The sequence below is a fragment of the Diceros bicornis genome, chromosome 5 (genome assembly GCF_020826845.1).
Source record: "Diceros bicornis minor isolate mBicDic1 chromosome 5, mDicBic1.mat.cur, whole genome shotgun sequence".
NCBI lineage: Eukaryota > Metazoa > Chordata > Mammalia > Perissodactyla > Rhinocerotidae > Diceros > Diceros bicornis.
This window is the reverse complement of record NC_080744.1, coordinates 24,952,662-24,971,549: the sequence shown is the minus strand read 5'-3', so window position 1 is coordinate 24,971,549 and position 18,888 is coordinate 24,952,662.

Below are 18,888 nucleotides of genomic sequence, written 5' to 3'. Positions count from 1 at the left end.
AATTTTATATATTTATGAATTTTTAAAATACTTCTAACTACTTCAAGGATTGGAGAAGTACTTTGTTGGGAATGAGAAAACATATTAAACTGAACGATAATGGAAATACTACCTACATAAAACCTTGTAGGATATAGCTAAAGTAGCACTTAGAAGAACATCTATAAATTAAAACACTTATTTTAGAAAAGAAAAAAGATAGAAATTAATGAGCTGAGCATGCTGCTGAAGAAATGGGAAAAAAGATCAGACAGACCACACTAAAAAGAAAAAAAGGAAATAATAGAAAAAGAGTAGAAACTAATAAAATAGAAGACAGAATAGAAAAAAGCAACAAATCCAAAAGTCAGTTCTTTGAAAAGAAAATTGAAAATCTTTGAAAATTGAAAACTTCTAACAAAAAAAGATTTTAATAATTTTATTTATTTTTTTTCCCCAAAAGCCTCAGTAGATAGTTGTATGTCATAGCTGCACATTCTTCTAGTTGCTGTATGTGGGACACAGCCTCAGCATGTCCGGAGAAGCGGTGCGCAGGTGCGCGCCCGGGATCCAAACCCGGGCCGCCAGCAGCAGAGCGCTCGCACTCAACCACTAAGCCACGGGGCCGGCCCAAGATTTTAAAAAATGAATAAAAAAGGGATAAAATGAGATGTAACAAGCGATGCTGCAGAGATTTAAAAGAATATTATAGGGGCAGGCCCGGTGGTGTAGTGTTTAAGCTCGCGCACTCCACTTCAGCGGCCCAGAGTTTGCACGTTCAGATCCCAGGCACGGACATACACAACACTTATCAAGCCACGTTGTGGCAGGCATCCCACATACAGAGCAGAGGAAGATGGGCACGGATGTTAGCCCAGGGACAATCTTTCTCAGCAAAAAGAGGAAGATTGGCAACAGATGTTAGCCCAGGGCCAATCTTCCTCAGCAAAAAGAGGAGGATTGGCAACAGATGTTAGCTCAGGGCTAATCTTCCTCACAAAAAAAAAAAAAGAAGAAGAAGAATATTATAGCCAAAGAATCCTGTGCGTAAATTTGAAAAATCAGATTTAAAAGAACATATCCCTAGGAAAATATAACTCATCAAAATGACTTAATAAGAAATAGGAAATCTGGGGCCGGCCCCATGGCTTAGCGGTTAGGTGCGCGCGCTCCGCTGCTGGCGGCCCAGGTTCGGATCCTGGGATAGCACCGACGCACCGCTTCTCCGGCCATGCTGAGGCCGCGTCCCACAAGCAGCAACTAGAAGGATGTGCAGCTATGACAGACAACTATCTACTGGGGCTTTGGGGGAAAAATAAATAAATAAAATCTTTAAAAAAAAAAAAAGAAATAGGAAATCTGGGGCCTGCCCATGGCAAAGCGATTAAGTGTGCATGCTCCACTGCTGGCCGCCGGGTTCCGATCCCAGGTGCGCACCGAGGCACCGCTTGTCAGGCCATGCTGTGGTGGTGTCCCACATAAAATGGAGGAAGATGGGCACAGATGTTAGCTCAGGGCCAGTCTTCCTCAGCAAAAAGGGGAGGATTGACATGGATGTTAGCTCAGGGCTGATCTTCCTCACACACACACAAAAAAAAAGAAATAGGAAATCTGATTGGTCCTAAAACAATTAAAGAAATTGAATCTGTGGTTAAACTTACAAAAAAAAAAGACCAAAACCAGACAATGTTAAAGGCAAGTTTTACCAAGCACTGAAGAATTGGATTATTTGTAGCCATTTTTAAAAAGAGTCCCAAAATTCTAGGATACTCCTCCCACCAAGAACTGGGCTCTGTATCCCTTCCCCTTGAATCTGAAGTGACTGCTCTATCAATAGAATACCATGGAAGTGACACTGTGCCAGTTCCAGGCCCAGACCTTAAAAGATTGGCAGCTTCCACTCCCTGCCTCTTAGGAATGCTTGATCTTGGAACCCAGCACCGTTCTGAGAGGAAGCCAATCAGCCACACGGAGAGGTCCACACAGGTATTGCAGCCAACAGCCCCAGCTGAGGTCCCAGCCAACAGCCATGATCAATGGCCAGATGTGTAAGTAAACAAGTCTTGAGATGATTCCAGCTCCACCTTACCCAGTCCCTGCCTTTGAGCTGCCCCAGCTGTCACCACATGATGAGAAACAAGCTGGGCCACCAAGCCTTACCCACATTACAGATTTGTGAACAAAATAAATGATTGTTGTTTTAAGCCACTCAGTGTGGAGTGGCTGTTATGCAGCAATAGATAACCGAAACATTATTCTATTTTTACCCACTTATTCCAGAGAACAGAAGAAAAGCAGAAATAAACAAACAGGGTGGGGCCGGCCCCGTGGCATAGCGGTTAAGTGCATGCTCCGCTGCTGGCAGCCTGGGTTCGGATCCCCGGTTCGGATCCCCGGCGTGCACAGACACACCACTTGTCAGGCCATGCTGTGGCGTCCCACATAAAGTGGAGGAAGATGGGCACAGATGTTAGCTCAGGGTCAGTCTTCCTCAGCAAAAAGAGGAGGATTGGCATGGATGTTAGCTCAGGGCAGATCTTCCTCACACACATACACACACACACACCACACACACACACACACACACACACACACACACACTAAATAAATAAATAAATATTAAAAAAAAAAAACAAATAGGGAGTCCTCTCCAACATGTTTTATAAGGTTAGCTATAGATTCAATGCATTTCCAAAGAAAACTCCAAAACAATATTTTCAAGAAAATTGACAAGCTTACTCTAAAATTTATATGAAAGAGAAATTAATCAAGGATATCCCTAAAGAACATACTTAGTGAACTTGACCTGCCAGAAAATATTTATTGTAAAGCTAAAATAACCAAGTCCATAGAGTGTCAGTGCAAGGAGAGACAAACAGACCGCCAGAACAGAACAGAAAACACAGAAACACACATAAGCATTTACAGAAACTTAATTTAGGATACAGCTAGCATTGCAGAATAGTAGGAAAAGGAGAGCTGAGGCAATTTATTATCTAAAGGAGAAAAAAACAAAATTGGATCCCTCTGTCACATCATACCAAAAAAATCAATTCCAAGAAAATTAATTACTTAAATGTAAAAGAAAAAACATAGAACTTTTAGAAGATAATATGGAAGAATATATTCGTACTTTGAGGTAGGGAACAATTTCTTAAGACAAGCACAAATTGTAAAGAAAAAATGATAAATTTGACTACATTAAAATCAAAGCTACTATTCATCTACAGACAGAAAGTGAACCAACAAGCCACAAAGTGAAAAAAGCAATCTGAATCCAATTTAAGGGACTAAATATTAATAAAATACAAACTTACAAGTCTTTTTAAAAAAAGACAAGCAACCTAATTTTTTAAATGCTAAAAAAAAATGGCCAATAAATGTGTGAAAATATGCTAAATCTTATTAGTAATCAGGGAAATGTACACTGACACCACAATGAAATACCACTACACAACCACCTGACTGGTAAAATATCAAAGTCTAACATAGTAAGTATTGGCAAAAATGTAGAACCCTCATAAATTGCTAGTGATAAAACAAGTTGGTATGGTTTTATATTATCTACTAAAGTTGAAGGTCTACATAACTCACAACCTTGTAAAACAAATCATAAGCATGTACCCTGGAAAAGCTTTTGCACAAATGTCCAGGAGACAAACATTCAGAGCAGCACAACTAGAAATTGGGGGGGTGGGGACCTGGAAACAATCCAAATGTCTGTCCACAAAGTAATGGACAAGGTAGTTTTTTAGACAGTGGAATATTATACAGCACTGAAAATGAATGAACTATAGCCACACATTTTAACATGGATGACTGTCAGGAACACAATATTGCAGTCATAAAAGAATATACACAATTTGATGCCGTTCATATAGAATTCAAAAACGTGCAAAGAGGGTCGGCCCTGTGGCTTAGCGGTTAAGTGTGCGTGCTCCGCTGCTGGCGGCCTGGGTTCGGATCCCGGGCGCGCACCAACACACCGCTTCTCCGGCCATGCTGAGGCTGCGTCCCACATACAGCAACTAGAAGGATGTGCAACTATGACATACAACTATCTACTGGGGCTTTGGGGAAAAAATAAATGAATAAAATTTAAAAAAAAAAAGAACACTTTTAAAAAAAATGTGCAAAGATAAAAACGTGTTGTTTAGGAATATATGCACATACAGTAAAACTGTTAGGGAAAGATAAACTTAAAATTCAGGACTACAGTTAGCTCAAGTTGGGGAGGAAGATGGAGTTGGGGAGGGCACCCACGGGCCATCAACGGTATTGATAATGTTCTATTTCTTAAGCTGGGTAGTAGTGTAGGGGAGAAAGACAATTCCTCTACCCTCTAGGTCTTTCTGGCTGGTCTAAGAATTAAATTTACATGAGCCAGAATAACAGGAGGAACTCAAACAAAGCTTTATAACATGCATACATGGGAGAAACCCAGAAAAACTGAGTAACTCAGCCAGAATGGTTGAAGCCACCACTTTAAATACCATCTTCAGCTAAAGACAAAGGAGAGTGTTGGGGGTGGGAGGAGTCACTTATGGGAGATTACCAGAAAAGGCACAGTAAACAAGAGTAAGGTTATTATGCAGATTTAAGTCCCTGCCTTCCACATTGATAAGAGTTTCTAAAGATAAGGTCGTCCCCCTCTTCCTGGTACAGAGAGGGAGACACTTTCACAAATGGAGATTTCCCTTACAAATGTAAATATCTCTTACAAAGGGTAACTTCTACTTGGTTTTCAGAGCTTCTTCTATGTCTACCAGCTTTTTTTAAATAACCAGCCCCAAATAACGCTCATGCCAAAGAGACACATCTTGAGGCAGCAAATTCTGCTCCCGTACAGTCCCACCTTTGAAACTTTAAGAAATTTCACAGTCCTTTGAAACTTTAAGAAGTTTCATAGTCCAGAAGCTGAGTTGGTATACTGTTCCATCTCACTGAACAAGTCTCTTAGTCCTGATAATAGATTTGTCCAGTAAAATTCATTTCAGGAGGCAGTGATGCAGGTGGGCTCCCAAAGTTAGGCCTATATTGTATAAGCAAGCAATCAAGTATTTCATAAGGAGCATGTCTATGGAAACAAAAGGGAAAACAAGGTTAATGGTTGGAGCAAATTATAAACCAGGTTCTGAGTCCAGAAGACAGCCAGTCAAGAAGATTTTTAGATGTCAGGGTCGAAGCATCTTTTGTAGCTTGAAATGTCTCTGATGATGTCATCTGGTGTTCGGATATCCTTTTAAGTAGCTTACATAGCAATAGGCGTGCTATTGTGATCTCTCTTAAGTTTATATCAAGTTATCCAGCTTCAGTTTGCAGGGCTTCAGGAAAAAGGGTAATTTTAGTTCTCAATGATTCCAAATGAAAATGATGGAAAAAACTTAAAACATTAGTTTGGAGATTTGTAATCAGATATTTCAGGAGACTAGAAGAATATAGGAGTTAGTCCAGTTTAGAGCTGGAAAACAAAACCTCAAAGACAATTAACAGAACTAGAATCTAATATGCACAAATGTGTATTAAAGTTTTTACTGAAACATAATTTTTCTCTCTCAAATCACCCTCATTTTTACCAAAGATTGCCAAATGGAGACTAATTGGTTTGTAAAGTAAGTCTAGTTTTAATAAATTGGCCCAATGATTTACATAAGTACAGCAAGAATAGCAATTGATCATATAGGCTCTTTTAAATCTGCTTTGCTGGAACTTTTTATAAAGAATCTCAGATTGAACTTTATAGGCCTCTTGAGGCCAAGAAAGGAAAGCCAAGGGTTTGTCATCAGACTCTGCCTGCAATACCTTAGATTTGGGTGAATTCTTCTCTTTTCTTGAGGTTCCCCAAAATATTTTCAGGTTTCTTGCACCTGTGAGGGAAGTTACCTTCTTTACTCACCTGGTAAGGTTGCTGAAAACCCTATAAACAAGGTATCAGGCCAATATTTCCAAGTGGTTTTATTCCATAAAGTCCAATCTTTGATCTTCAAAAGCTGTCTGGTCATATCTGAGTCTAGGTATGTTTCTCTCAAATATGACATTCCAGTTACAGCTTTGGTAATATGACCAATGTTTTCAATTGGGTACTATTTTAAGGAAAACAGATTCTTATTGAACTTATGTAAGTAACTATATTGCCATGAAAATAAGGATATTCGTTCACTAAGAGTTTCCAAATTCTGGAGGGATCGGGTAGGGAGAAAAAGATAAATGTTTCAATTCTGCTTACAAAAGTATAATTTGCCAAACTGTTATAAGTCATGGTTAGCTTAATAGGGAAAAAAAGGGTTTTTTGGGTCTGGAAAAACAAAACATTAAAAATCAGCAATATTTCAAACAAAAGTCATAAAAATTTTAATCATCCTCATCAGTTTATTTAGTCCCAAGTAATCAACTTTTGATCTTGATCTTTTGTTAGCAGTTTCATGAAGTCATCAGTTTCTCTGTTAAAGTTCTGTAATTTCTTACCCAGTTCAGTCTTATGATCTGAAAGTTTATTAGAAACCTATATTCTAGAGTAAGTGCCAGAGTTCTTTCCAAGAATCTCTCTAAGGATGAAAACATTTGTAAAAGGAGAGTAAAATAAAACTGTCTGTAAATGACAAAAGACTTCAAAATGGCAATTGACAAAGAAGTTTGGTTAATTTTGTGACATACAACACTTTAATAACTAGAATTATGACTGATAATTAAGAAAGATCAGAATTTTAAGAATTTTATATAATTTTTAAACACATTATATCAATAATATTTACCCACATAATATCACAGGTCCCTATGAAACAATGCTTGGTTATCCATTTAACCATCGTGACAATTAAAAATTTTCAGGTAAATGCAGAGAATTAAATAACTGTAAGAAAAACCTAGCACCTGTGATTAAAGACCTGCTAAAAACAATACAGAAAATGTATTTTGATAAAACGTAAAAACTTTTCATAAGTTTTTTTACAAAGAGCAGACTAAAAGTTTAAGAAAATTATCCTTTTAAGACAGAGGGAAAAAAAACAAATTCTAACCTTGTACCAGCTTACTTTTGATATAAAACTTATTTACTTAATTAAATTCATTTCAATCTTAGCCAACTTAGCCATGTGCAAAACTCTTTTTTCCAGAATTCCTCTTTCACAAACCTTCTACAACTTTCCTTTTACATTCAGAATTTGTCACATGTCTTCTTTCTTCCCTTCTAGTACTTTAGGACAAATTTACCTTTTTTTTTTTTTTTTTTGGTGAGGAAGATTCACCCTGAGCTAACATCTGTTCCCAATCTTCCTCTTTTATTTCTTGAGGAAGATTAGCTTTGAGCTAACATCTGTACCAATCTTCCTTTGTTTTGTATGTGAGTCACCACCACAGCACAGCTGACAAGTGGTGTAGGTCTGTGCCTGGGATTCAAACCTGTGAACCCCAGCTGCCAAAGTAGAGCAAGCCAAACTTAACCACTATGTCACGAGGCTGGCCCCAAAATTTATCTTTTTTAATGAAACAAAAATATTTCCTCTGTTTATACCTTCTTTACTGAAAACATGCATCTTACATCTTAATTTCCTGGATTACAAAAACATTTTCCTTCTTAATTTTTAGTAGCTTTAATCACATATTAGAATTTTTAACCCTTATAGACCTTAATTTTTAAGTAAAATCTAAGAAGTAAGCAATTATGAACTTTTACTTTAGCATTCTGTGGCTTAGAAAATTTATAAACACTTTTCGTAATTTCTGGAAACATGCTACTTAATAGTACAACCCTTTTAATAAAATACAAGACATGTTTACTAATAGACCCAAACACCTTTTAGTTTCTCTGTAATAAGAGAAGCCAAGAGTAGATAAACATTTTACATTTAATAATTAATGTATAATATTTTATCTTATATGGAAATGATCTAGAAAATGAATTTTTATCATATAATTTAACCTAGTAAAACTTCAAAGTTTCAAGTTAGCAAAGAGATTTTGGAAGTTATTTTAAATACACATACCATAAACTATAATTATTGCTAAAATTTTGTCTATAAACTCATCCCACTTACATCTAAACCATTTCTTCCCAACAATTATGTTTAGATTACCCTTGAAAACTTCATGAGACAGACAAAATCAGCTATTGTTTAAAGTTATTATTTTGCTGACAAATTTGTAACAGGGATAACATGAGCTTATTTGACTAGTAAACCTAGGCTGCATGTCTGCATCATAGCCAATGCTGATGACTCTGAGGATGTGTCTATTTTAATCAAACCAACAAACTTAAATAAGCTTTCATTTACTAAAGATTATTTCATATCATGTTAACTTGAAAGACATTTGGGTTAGTTTCTATTACATTTAGAAATAATTTATGTAAGCCTTTACTTTAAGCCAATTAAACAGAGCTCTTAATTTTGGCCATACCATCCAGAAGTGAAATATCACACATATATAACATACATATAGACACACATACACAAAGACTCTATAGCTATTGTTTTAAAACTTTAGGACAATGTACCACACCTTTAAAAGTCTGCATAAAGCATTTAACAAAGGCCCTTTTTTTAAAGTGTGCAATTTAACCCTAGACCAATTTACCTGGGTTGGGGGGAGCTTTTGTTATTATTTTTTTTTTTTAAGATTTTATTTATTTATTTTTCCCCCCAAAGCCCCAGTAGATAGTTGTATGTGATAGCTGCACATTCTTCTAGTTGATGTATGTGGGACGCAGCCTCAGCATGGCCAGAGAAGCAGTGTGTCGATGCACGCCCGGGATCCGAACCCGGGCCGCCAGCAGCAGAGCACACGCACTTAACCGCTAAGCCACGGGCCGGCCCTGTTATCCTTTTTTTAACACCTGATATTAGCTCCTGGTTTTAACTCATACTGTGTGGGCTCAGGCAACTCTATTGACTTCCTTTAGCATGTGTAATTAACATTGCCTGAAGGGCAGATTTGTATGCTGTCTTGCAATCAGGCAGAGGAAATGTTCCCCAGTGAGACAAAATGTCTATCCCTTCAATACAACCAGGCAAAAGAAATGCAATCACTTCACATAAAGTCTGTAAATATATCAATTTTCCTACAGATGTTTATCCAAATTGCATCAACTCTTATACCTCTAATCATAGCTTTCATTAGGACTTTAGCAATAGGTCTTGGTCTTATAATTTTGGATAGGGGAAGCATTCTCAGCCAGACATAACATCCATTTCCAAAACACATTCAGGTAAAGCTAATATAGCCTCTTTACATAAAATTAGCTCAAACATTCCAACCTTTATAATCTTATTAACACTTACACTTTTACTCTTTCTTTTTCAATTTAATTGTAGCCTGAGTCAGGGTTTTAAGGCTAGTCATTATTTTTTTGTGTATTTCTTATTTAATTTGGCCTTTTCATAAGTACCAATGAAGCAATTATGATGAGAGTTATCAAAAAAAGTTATTTCTAGAAGGATGTGCAACTGTGACATACAACTATCTACTGAGGCTTTGGGGGGAAATAAAAAGTTATTTCTGGGGCCAGCCTGGTGGCGTAGCAGTTAAGTTCACATGCTCCACTGCGGCAGCCCAGGGTTCACAGGTTCAGATCCCAGGCACAGACAAATGCACTGCTTGTCAAGCCATGCTGTGGCAGCATCCCATATAAAGCAGAGGAAAATGGGCATGGATGTTAGCCCAGGGCCAATCTTCCACAGCTAAAAGAGGAGGATTGGCAATGGATGTTAGCTCAGGGCTAATCTTCCTCACAAAAAAAGAAATAGCTTTTTCCAATTTAGAAGTTTTTTCAATTTAAATGATCCATCATCTGGCCATTGACGAGTAGGATCTTAATAGTGACTCAAACCAATAAGCCTTTTACAGCTTAACCATGGACATAAGAGGCATCCCCAAATGAGAGTGCAAAAGCAGCAGCCCTCACAAGATCCAAAAAGTTCACTCCCAAAAATTGTCTAAGAAAGCAAAGGCCTTTGTTGCACAGGCAGAGTGCAGTAACAAGCAATGAAGGTTGAAAAGACAAAGATCCCTTATGAAAGCAATTGGGACCCATTACGACAAACTCCCCTGAGAACTGACACAGCTGGACAAAGAGAGTGCATCTCGGAACCTCATTCCACTGGTCACCAAGATGTACACCGGTACATGCATCCTCTGGATGGCAGAGACCAGAAAGTTCAAAAAGCCAAGCTCTCAAGATGTCGAACAAGACAAAAGAAAAAAACCTCATAAAGCGTGGACTGCAGGGCCAGCCCAGACAACAGGCTTATAGTGATTCTTGCATCTTGCCCTATGGTTTTTCCTTTTTATGACAAATGACAAAGACACAGAAAAATAGTGACCATCTCTGCAGGGAGGATCTTCACCAATGAGTACTCAAACCAAATTTCCTGGAGTTGCTGAGTCCAAGAAGCTAGCTTCATCAATATTTTCTCCTACTAATCTCAATTTAGAAAAGGAAAAAACTCACCACTCTCGCTTCCAGTGGACCCTGCAGGCAGAGATCTGGGAGACTGACATGGCAAGAACACTTACCTCCTGCTGGCTCTTTTCAGGGGTCCAGGATCTCTCAGCTGCAGTAGTCCAGGAGCAAGCAGTGTCCAGCCAGTGAAGTTTTATCCCATCCTCGTCACCAAACTGTCGAGAAAGAAGACAATTCCTCTACCATCTAGGTCCTTCTAGCTAGTCTAAGAGTTAAATTGACATGAGCCAGAATAATAGGAGGAAATCAAACAAAGCTTTATAACATGCATACATGGGAGAAACCCAGAAAAACTGAGTAACTCAACCAGAATGGTTGAAGCCACCACCTTAAATACCATCTTCAACTAAAGACAAAGGAGGATGTTGGGGATGGGAGGAGTCACTTATGGGAGATTACCAGAAAAGGCACAGTAAACAAGAGTAAGGTTATTATGCATATTTAAGTCCTCGCCTTCCACATTGATAAGAGTTTCTAGAGGTAAGGTCTTCCCCCTCTTCCTGGTACAGAGAGGGAGACACCTTTACAAATGGAAATTTCCCTTAGTCTCTTACAAAGGGTAACTTCTACTTGGTTTTCAGAGCTTCTCCCATGTCTTCAGTTTTTTTTAAATAACCAGCCCCAAATAATACTCATGCCAAAGAGACACATCTTGAGGTGGCAAATTCTGCTCCCCTGCAGTAGGTATATGTGTGTTCATTTTATTGCTATTCATCTTACACATAGATTATGAATATTTAGTATTTATTTAATGTTTAATAAAATAATTTTTAAATAAAATTAAATTAAAATCCCCATGAGAAGCACCTCAGGCTAAAATTAATAATGGCACACACCTTGCTGAGAATTAACTTAATCATTTATAATCCTGCCAACAGCTAGCTAAGGACTGCCCACTAAAGGAATAAGAGTTTGATGCATAGGAAGAAAATGCGAGTACTACATATTGTCATAAATTGAAGAATTTCTGGAGTTCACAAGCTTTTCTTTGGGAAACAAATACCCAAGGTGGGCTTTAATATCCCTAAAAAAATTGCCCTAATCACAGAATTTACCAATGTTAAAAGATGTTATCCAGCCTTTGCTTTAAAAACACCAGGGCAAATCACTCATTCACTGGGAAGCAGACCTTCTCACTGTTACACAGGTCATTTAATTATAGGGTCAGTGGACAGAGTTGTGGGTCTCAGGCCTCCAAAGGAGGCCTAAAGAAAGACAACTCTGTCCGTAAACATTTGTCCAAATTTATAGCTACCAATCCTAATTCTTAGGACATATTCCAACCTCCAACAGACTTTGGCCCCGGATTTACCTACAAGCTGACCCTGAAGCTTGCTGGCCAAGGGCTTAGCATCTCCTGTTGCGCTGCCTCTCAACCCGTCCTGGGGCTCATTCTGACTCCACTTTTCCTATTGCAGGAACAACAGGATATTGATGTCTTGTTCTACCCAATGTCCAACCTGTATCTGTCTAGTTCTGACTCCTATATGCTCTAAGCGAAGACTGTTCATACCAGTCTTGCCTTTCTATATGGTCAGAGCAAGATAAGTCTCCCTATAGTGGGCTAAAAGTATCCCAAGTTCTGCCCTCCAGAGCTACAGTGTGTTGACAGCCGTCAACCCTTTAAAGACAGTTACCAAACTCTTCCATCATCTCTTCAGGACTCCTCTGCTGCTTTATCAACCATTTCTCGTGGGACATCTTTCTCCTGATTCATACCAACCCCATTGCTCTCTCCTATGCAAAATCACTGAATAAGAGCAGAGAGAGAGCACACGTCCTTAAAAGAGAGCCAGCCTAAGTGGGTTGCAGTACTTCAAATCATGGAAGACAACATGGAAATTCCAGGGCCTGGGGGAGCAGAGGAATAAAAGGAGAGAAAAGTTGTGGACACCCTCAGGAAGAACTTTGATAACTTTGTGATTTTGCCAAAGCCTTAATTATGGCTCCTTTAGTGAATGTCAAGTCTGCTGACAGTGGGGGCTGCCACTGCCAGAGAGGACAATGCAAAGTCTTGGCAGTTCAACTTCTCCAATTTCCTGTTGGGGGTAGAGAAATAGGGAATCATTCCAAAATGGGTAGGAAACAGGACCTCCATTACCGAGGGGTACAGTTGGAATGAGGGTGTGACCTGGGCTCAGCCAATAGGGTGCTCCTGTGCAGACTTTGCGCCTGAAGAGTGGTGCAAACAAGCAGGGAAGAATCCAGAATTCACTCAGACCCCGTGGGAGGTAATGGTGGCATCTAGAGTTCAGTGACGGACCTGGGCAAGATTTGGGCTGCAGTTTTGGCCATCCAACCTCTCTTGGATCTTCCTCTCTTCTGAGCCTCACTCTACAGCCTCCCAGAAATCATATGGACTGGCCAATATATTTCCAAACAGTCCCTTTATCATCAAGTTAACCAGAGTTAGTGTCCATGCTTGCAACTAAGAACTTTGAGCAGTTCAGCTCTGCACACATTGACCATCAAACATCATCCAACAATGACCATGAATGCATCCAACAGCTGCTGTAATACTGTGCTTTAAGCACTTTCTGGAGGGGAACAGGAGAGTGAGGTAATAGATCAGGTCCTTAACAGGAGGTCCCATAAATTCAAAAGTTTGGCAGCCCTGGTGAAGGTTCTGAGATAATGAAGTAATGTCAGATATACTTAGGATTGTAGCCTAGCTTTAAAAGCCCTGATTAGACCCCAGAATGAAACCCCCAGGTTGCTGTGTCCCGTGGTAACATCTGCCCTTGCCTTGTGCCAATCTTGGAGCAAAACTTAGCACTTCTCTTTACTTCCCAAAAGAAACCCTAGCCCATGGGACATTGATCTTAAAATGAGTAAAGACAGAGGGTTCCACAAGAGAAGCAGACAGGCGTCACATCACAGCAGAATAGAAATCTCCATTGGCCATCTCAGTGCTCATCTCCAATCTTCTCAATGCCCTCTCCACATTCCCCACGCCTCTGCCCACTGGTTCCAGCATTCTCTGCCTCTGGATTCCTCCCTACCTGCCCCATTACCACCAACATCTTTCTTAAAAAGAAACTACAGTCCTCTCTCAGCTTCTCCAATCTTAAATTCCCACACTCTGCTCAACAAACAACATTCTTAGGCTATTCCCTTCCTATAGAGCAATAAGTGATTACAAATTACAATGTTCCTTCCCATTTTATTATTACACCATACTGCAGACTTCTGGTCTCAGTGCCCAACTCACTTCCTTCATTGCTCTCCTTTTATCTTTCTCCAACATTGTGTTAGACACTTGAGAGTTACGCCATTATAGGAATCTCAAAAACTTCACATTGGACACAGGGTCTAAGGCCTTCTGTACTAGAGGATAAATTACAGATTATGGTGTACATAGTATCTAGCTTTGTTCAGACTACAAACCAAACTATGCCAAGTTCCCTTAGTGTGAAATAAATTCATTCATTTATTCATCCGTCCATCTATTCTTTTGTAACCAATATCAACTACCCCACAAACTCATGGTAATATATGGTCACACTTTTTCTATTTTTTTCAGTTAATTATGCAAGTCTCCACCTTCTCTATTGACGGTAATTCCAGTATCTCCTTATTGGGCCTTCCTGTTCCCCCACTAGGGTTTCCAGAATTCCAGACCTTAAATAGAAAGAGAGTATAGCAGACAGGTTGGTCACACACACACACACACACACACACACACACACACTCGGTCTTTCACCATTTCAACGCACACTAGCAACTTCCAACATTGCATCTCAAAGAGATCTAAGGGCTTTCTCTGGCCACAGAAGCTGCTCTGTCCATGCTCACAGCACCAGGGGCTGCCACTCAACAACCCTCCTTTAGACAGGAAGACTTCAGACGGAGCCTTCTGAAGGAAATTTCCTTTAGCGAGTCCACAATCATTCGTCTTTCTAAAGGAGATTTCCAAACTGATTCTGAGGTGCCCATGGGTCCTCTTGTGAGAGAAGACGTGGCACAGGAGGCAGCCTTCAGTGATTCAGGAAGACTTGCGACTTTACACCACCTCTGTCACTTTTGAAAAGGAATATATATATTTAACTTCTATCAATTTTCCCTTGAAAAAAATCTCAATATCAACCTCTTCTCTCCATCTCCATGCTCCCACCTAGTTCAATCTCCAGCTTTGCCGCGGACAGCTGTGATGGACTCCTCATCCACCTTCCTGAGCCCTCTTTTGCCCACCTCCAGCCCATCCTCCACACAGCAGCCAGAGTGATCTTTATAAATCGTCAATCAGGAGCCAGCCCTGATGGCCTAGTGGTTAAAATTCCACACTCTCACTGCTTTTGTGGCCCGGGTTTGTTTCCCAGTTGTGGAACCATACCACCCGTCTGTCAGTTGCCATGCTGTGGTGGTGGCTCACACAGAAGAACTGAAAAGACTTACAACTAGAATATACAATTATGTACTGGGGCTTTGGGGAGGAAAAAGAAAAAAAAAGTCAATCAGGTCAGGTCACTTCCCTACCTAAAGCTCATTAGTAGCTTCCCTTTAATCTTCAAGAAAACCCAAATGATTTACCTTAACCCTCAATGTCCTTTGGTGATTCCAAGATCATTTGATTTTCTAAGAGGGACTCCTCAGTTGATTCCTAGGTCTGGCCCAGGTCTAGCTGTCCAGCAGCAGCTCCTGCCTTTGCCCCTCACCTACCACCTTCCAACCACACTGGCCTCCTTTCTGGTTCTGGGACATGCCAGCTTTCCCCCCACGTGGGGGACATGCTCTTTCCTCTGGAGAACTGCTTTTTTTTTTTTTAATTTTATTTATTTATTTATTTTTCCCCCCAAAGCCCCAGTCGATAGTTGTATGTCTAGCTGTACATCCTTCTAATTGCTGTATGTAGGACGCGGCCTCAGCATGGCCAGAGAAGTGGTGCGTCGGTGCACGCCCGGGATCCGAACCCAGGCCGTCAGCAGCAGAGCGCACACACTTAACCGCTAAGCCACGGCGCCGGCCCTGGAGAACTGCTTTGTCCCCAGCTCTGCCTGTGATGAGCTCAGTTCATTCTTCAGGTATCAGCTTAAATGTCACTCCCCACTGACAACTCTATTTATAGAGATCCTCTCACCCCATAATTTTCTCACATAAACGCCCATTTGTTTCATTGACAGCACTTCAAACTTAAAACAAACCCTTCCTCCCCCACTTCACTGCAAGCTTCCTGAAGACAAGGACTTGTCTGGCGTCTAGCATATTGATAAATAAATGGCAAGCAATAGGATATATTGGAGTGTATGAGGAAGCCATTTGGTGTAAAACTAATTTGGTCTGAACTAAACTGTTTTTCCAAAAGAGCCTAACATGGCTGTTGAACACGCATTGTATATCTGCTTTAAGTATTTACTATGTCCCAAAGACAAGAACGATGCCCTTAAAAATAAGGATGTAACTTCCCCCATATTGACATTTCCTTAAGTATAAGCATCTCTCCCTAAACTAAGGATTGATTGCTGACTTGCTGTGCTCACCTTGTGACACACCCACCTCAAGACCACTGACCTGCTGTGTTCACCTAATTGCTGTGCCTGCAGAGCAATCTCGTGACTATTGTAAAAGGGGCATTCCACTCATATATGATACACGCTGTTTGATGGTATATAACCACTCTGTACACCCCAACTTCTGTGGAGTGCTCCATTCCTTTGTGAAAGGACTCTCCCAGGCTATATGGTCCTCAGATCTCGCTCATAATAAACTCACCCCAATTTTGATTTACAGATTTGTTATGGAATATTTGCTTCAACAATATAGTTGGTGCTCAGTAAATGTTTAATGAATGGTGGAACATCATGCTACACACGTATTCGTTCATGCAGTTATTGTTACCTCATCATTCTCTTGCTGCCTACAGACAAGACAACAAGGTCCCCTGCATCTGTATTAATCTGCTACTACCTGGTTTGTTGCTTAGGGTTCTACACTCATAAATCATATTACGAAGTTTTAAAAATTGAGTGGAATCATTCCTCGCTTGTACCCTGGAGAACAGAGTTGACTTATAATTGTACTTTTGCCTTAATCACCTAAACAACTTGGAGAGGAAATCTCAAGGGAAGTCTCTCTAGTTCCTCAGTCTGGAAGGCTCTTTCCCCACCAGGAGGACAATCCTCAGGAGGCTAGAAGCAGGAGCCCAAGGAGTGCAGAGTGGTTCTCTTTCCTCCCTCTGACTTGAGTTGTCTGATTTGAGTAACCCCGAGGAAGAGGCAAAAGAGAAAACTGGCCATTGAGAAGGCACACTCGGATGCTAATCCACTTCTCTCCCTAAATACATTCCTGAATCTTGACTCTGTGCATCACATCCAGATGGAACCTTCCCTTTGGATTAAATGTCCCTGCCTCCAGAGGGCTGTGCGGGAACTTCACTTGAAATGCCCTGCCACCCTTTGAATAGACACTGTACTCTGGTTTTTACCAACTACATGTGAACAAAACCTTGCCTGTTCAGTCAAACCTTGCATTTATCCCACATTTTTCATGTAACCATTATGGAATATAATTCCCAACCTATGGAGCTGAATACAATTCATAACCAAAATTATAAAATATTTTAAAGTATTTTTCAGTTGTCTCTTTATCCCTCCTAATCCATATCTTCTCCTCTTCTAGGTCATCTGCCCCTTTGCTGTTGAATTCACTGCAAATAAGTGGAAGGGAGAGGGGGAGAGTAAAGGAATCAATGCTGAGGAAGACATGCGGTGGAGAGGTAGTTTCTAACTGAACCTCTGCAAACAGTACTGACTGGCATTAAAATAGTGATACTGTGAAACAGGTTATATAGCATTAGCTACAATGGCCCCATAATCAATCAGTCAACAATTATTTATTGAGAAGCTGCCATATGCCTAACATTCATTCACTCATTGGTTCAACAAAATTGTATGTTGCCAAGATCTGTTAGGTGCTGGAATGCAAAAACGAGTAAGATGTGGTCTCTACTCTCAAATAGCTCATTTCTGCAGAGAAGACAAGATCGCCGATACATACAACTGAAGAATAATGAGTTGAATTATGTTTACTAGAAATGAACATTCATAGACAATAGAGCTCAGAATGCACTGAAGTTGTAAAAAAGCAAAAAACAAAAACCTCTTGAAGGAGGAAGTGCCTGAAATGAGCTTTGAAAGAGGAGTAAATAATACATAAGAGAAAGAAAGGAGGGAAGGCACCCCAGGCTGTGGGAACAGCTTTGGCAAAGGCCAGAGGCTGAAATAAGCCTGAAGTGCTTTGGGAACAGTGAGGAAATGGACAGGACAAAGCAGGCTCTTCATTAGATCCACAAACCAGTTTAAATCTCTTTCAAAAGGAATGGTGAAATTTTGATAAGATATTGTGTGTGGGTTCTGAGTCTTTTAACTGTGGTAGCTTATAATTAAACCATTGTCTCTAGTCACTGTTAGATAGCTACTGGGAAAAGCCAGTTACCCCATGCTAATGTATAACTTCTTTGTTTTATGCAAAATAGTCAACTCCAGTCTAAAAAAGAGCTGCGTGCCTCTATTCAAGTGGAAATGAATACCTCCCTCTGGTTGGATAATAAAAACCCAGGGCTTTAATGCTCACAGGGCCTTTCCTGGACACACACAGTCAGAGCGTCATGTAACTTTCTTTCTTTCCCTTCTGCAGTATGGAAAAAGGAACCGAAAGCTCTACACGCAGGGAGGCCTAGGAATAAGCCAAGACCTTGCTGTCCCCATGCAAGGAGTAGATGCAGGCAGATGCCACCGCCAATCCCAAAGGCAGAGAATAAAGGGTATGCCTGAAAGACACACCGCTGAGGAGTGGAAGGAGAGGAAGGGCTGCCAACAGAGGCAGACTGAAGGGAAAGATAAATCACTAAGAAATGCTTTTGTCTACAAACTAAAATTCAGAGAGAACAAATAAAGAAAAATTTAGTAAGAGAAGCCCAGAAATGTTTTTTTACTCTTATTAAAACAATAACAACAGTCAAAGATAAAAATCTTTCACACTATTATTGGTTAATTGGCCAAAGTTGTTAATTTTGGTCATCCTAATAAAGCAGGAGAAGAGAAATCAGAGGAGTGAGGAGTAACAGTCAGAGATGAAGAGGATCAGGATTCTATATTCTCTATTTCTAAACAGGAGAGTTTCCTAACAGTGGAGTCTGTTATGCTGACCGTTAGAATGAGTAACTAAAACAGATTATGAAACCCTTTCTGGAGTTTTCATGGTAAAAAAGATCCTCAAAAATGACTCATTGTGGTGGGGAAAGTAGAGTGTTCGTGAAAGATCCTGTAAAGAGTCTATGGATGACTGAACTCTCACACATTGCTAGTAGGAATGCAAAATGATATAACCACTTTGGAAAACAATTTGACAGTCTCTTATAAAGCTAAACATACACTTGCTATGCAACCCAGCAATCCCATTTTTAGATATTTACCCAAAGAAAATGAAAACATATGTCTACTCAAAGACTTATACGC